Below are 819 nucleotides of genomic sequence, written 5' to 3'. Positions count from 1 at the left end.
AGTTGATCATATATATGTATTTCTACTTCTGGATACTTAGTTTTTTTCTTGGGGGGGGGGTCCACACTCAGCGGCTCTCCGGAGTTACTCCTGGCTTTGTGCTCAGAAGTTGCTTCTGGCAGGCTTGGGGACCATATGGGATGCCTAGATTTGAACCAGGATCCATCCTGTGTTGGCCACGTGCAAGGTAAAAATGCCTTACTGCTGTGCTATTGCTCTGGCCCCTTAATTCTTTTTTTTTTAATTGGCTGAAACCCGAATATGAACAGATTTGTAATCATGATGCTTAAATAAAGAAATTATTATTTAAAGAAAAGATATTAAGTTATAACCTCAAGCCCATCTTTCTGAAAGGTTGTAGAATGTTGATTACTTTTTGTATTTTTATATATGAATAAATATTTTTGTACTTCTCAATAAAAATATTTATTTATTTTTGATTTCTGGGCCACACTCAGCAGTGCTCAGAGGTTCCTCTTGGCTCTGCACTCAAAAATCTCTTTTGGCGTGCTCGCTTCGGCAGCACATGTACTAAAACTGGAACGATACAGAGAAGATTAGCATGGCCCCTGCACAAGGATGACACATAAATTCGTGAAGCGTTCCATATTTTTAAACACACACACACACACACACACACACACAAATCTCTTTTGGCAGGCTCAAGGGACCACATGGGATGCCGGGATTGAACCCCAGTTGGACACATACAAGGCAAATGCCCTACTCACTGTGCTATCACTCCAGCCCCTGAACAATTCTATTCAATTAATTCATTTAAAGATTGAAAAACAATTCTTTCTTCAATGGATTGTGTTT

General features: G+C 39.6%; 1 non-coding gene across 1 annotated transcript; it reads left to right on the top strand.

Annotated features, from left to right (window-relative positions):
- Positions 1-507: 507 nt before the first annotated feature.
- On the top strand, positions 508-614 carry LOC125996069 (U6 spliceosomal RNA). The gene has a single exon (XR_007491210.1). It is a non-coding gene; the product is annotated as a U6 spliceosomal RNA (small nuclear RNA).
- Positions 615-819: the final 205 nt, after the last annotated feature.

Source organism: Suncus etruscus, chromosome 1, assembly GCF_024139225.1.
Source record: "Suncus etruscus isolate mSunEtr1 chromosome 1, mSunEtr1.pri.cur, whole genome shotgun sequence".
Lineage (NCBI taxonomy): Eukaryota > Metazoa > Chordata > Mammalia > Eulipotyphla > Soricidae > Suncus > Suncus etruscus.
This window is presented reverse-complemented; position numbering and strand designations above follow the sequence as displayed.